This window comes from Setaria viridis, chromosome 4, assembly GCF_005286985.2.
Source record: "Setaria viridis chromosome 4, Setaria_viridis_v4.0, whole genome shotgun sequence".
In the NCBI taxonomy this organism is placed as follows: Eukaryota; Viridiplantae; Streptophyta; class Magnoliopsida; order Poales; family Poaceae; genus Setaria; species Setaria viridis.
The window spans coordinates 28,543,362-28,545,690 of NC_048266.2; the positions used below are offsets into that span (position 1 = coordinate 28,543,362).

Sequence of the window (2,329 nt, forward strand, 5' to 3'; positions counted from 1 at the left end):
ATTCAAGCTTCTTGGCAATTTTTCTTCTCAAGTACATTTTCTCCATGCAGAGCTGTCTTATCCTGTCCATTAGATTAATTACAGGCAGGGATTTTTCATACTTAATCCAGTTATTGAATGTTTCTGCTATGTTGTTTGTTACATAGTCACATTTGCTTGCTTTAGAGAACAAGTGCCTTGTCCAATGATGCTTGTGATTTTCATGTATCCACTTCGTAGCTTCAGGATACATCAGATTATAGTGTTCTTCATACCTATGTTTCTGGAAAGCTCTACATGCTACCCATAAGTGTTTCTCAAAGACCTCACCTCAAAATCGCTTTTGGAAGTTTGCAACTAAGTGCCTCATGCACTCTCTATGCTCAACCCCATTTTTGAAGACTTTAGTAACACCTGAATCAATTCCTTTGCCTACATCAGTAGAGATAACTAGGCTTGGAGGTGATCCAATTGCTTGTTGAAGTATACTAAAAAACCAAGCCCAATTATTAGTTGTTTCTGATTTGAACACACCATAACACACTGGAAACATCCAATTTTGCCCATCAATAGTAGTCGCGGATGCAAGTTGACCCTTTCATTTCCCAATCAAGTGAGTGGAGTCCACGCCAAGGAAAGGCCTGCAACCATTCAGAAAACCATCCACACAAGATTTCAGGGCAACAAACATTCTTGTAAACCTCATCTTTTTCCTAACTTGCTCATATCCAATGTCCACCAAACTGCCTGGATTGGTCTTCTCCACCTCAGTATTGAAACTAAAAGCATGCTCAAAGCTGTCATCCCACTTCCCTTTAAGTTAATTGTTCCAAAGCCATATTTCTACCATCCCACATAACATAGTATGACAACTGCAAGTGCTACTCTTCTTCTAGTCTTTTCTTCAATATGGCATCCCCAATTGTAGAGTCTTTTGTAAGCCAACTCAGTACCCTGTCCCTCACGCAATGATTGGTTGCCATTCTATTCTTCTCAACTTTCCCAGTGCCGTGACAAGTGTGTTCATAAGGTGTTGGTGTTTAAACCTGACAACCTACCGAGGAGGGTGCTCGAAGTAGTGTTTTGGTTAGTGGGGCTCGTCGAGATCAAGAACTCGAAGGTAAACACAGACACATGATTTAGGCAGGTTCGGGCTGCTAGATTGCGTAATACCCTATGTCCTGTGTGTTGGTTGGATTGAATTGCTTTGGAGGGGGTCCCTGCCTCACCTTATATTGCCGGGGGCAGGGTTACAGGTCGGTTGGTTACAAGAATACTAGTCGGATACGACTAGAGGAGTTCTACTCTTATTACAACGAGTACTTTCCTAATCCTCAACTAGTTCCAGCCTTTCCATGTAGACTATACCATCTTGCACCATGGTCTTCATGTCAGATGCGTCTTGGTGTCTAGCCCCACATTTAGGACTGTCCCAACATTCTAGTGGACCCATAGATGTATGTACGACATGCCCTCGAGTACTTTTTAGTCAAATGCAGCAGTTCCGAGTACTTTTGCAAACTTCACCAACTAGTTTTGGTGCTCTTCGAGTACTTCATCTGGTTGAATCTTCAAAGGTACCCAAAAACTGCCATGCGGCTAGAATGTACTCAAGTCTTATTTAACTCAGTCTCATATCCTTCAATCTTAAATTTTATATGGATTATCCCTCGAGCCTTAGGTTGAAACGAAGAATCAGGTTGAGGGTCAATCTGTAATTCGTATCACTTTCCCCGTAAAACCTGGAGAAAAAACTTTTTTGTCGATGGACACGCGGCACACAATCCCCAAGCCTTTAGCCGACTAGTTTGGTGGGTATAAGGGTCAACCTATGGTCAACATGACAATCTCTGAAAGGAGATCTTATCTCTTCCAGAAATAAAGGTAACCGTCAATCAGGTGTCCGAAGTTTTGGGGATCCTTTAAATCGAAATCTCTTTATTTGTGCCATTGTTACCGCACCACTATGATAAATAACAGAGGAAGTTACCCCTTCTGTTTTACCCTTGCTATTTGCCTTTCCTACTTCCACACTTTAGCCCTAGCACCACCACCATTGTTTGATCTTTGAACACTTGCGCCACCGTCTCCCCGCCAAGCAGCCCCCGAGTGTATTTTGACTGAAAAAGCTCATGACATCGAAGATGGGAAGGAAGGTTGCTGCGTCCAAAGCGGGCAAGGGTGAGAAGAAGAAAAGGTCTGATAAGAAGAAGGAGCCGCAGTTGCTGGCGCCCAAGTTCGGGAAGACTGATCAGACTGCGCCGCCAAATCCTGTCTGTGTCTGGAAGTGGTCAACTCTGAAGGAGGAGGATATCAAGGCGCTTGTAGCTGAAAAATTTACTCTAAGATC

The 2,329-nt window shown here is 43.2% G+C and overlaps 1 pseudogene; it reads right to left on the minus strand.

The window, feature by feature from the left end:
* Positions 1-310: 310 nt before the first annotated feature.
* On the minus strand, positions 311-1,019 carry LOC140222635 (uncharacterized; annotated as a pseudogene).
* Between the last annotated feature and the right edge of the window lie 1,310 nt (positions 1,020-2,329).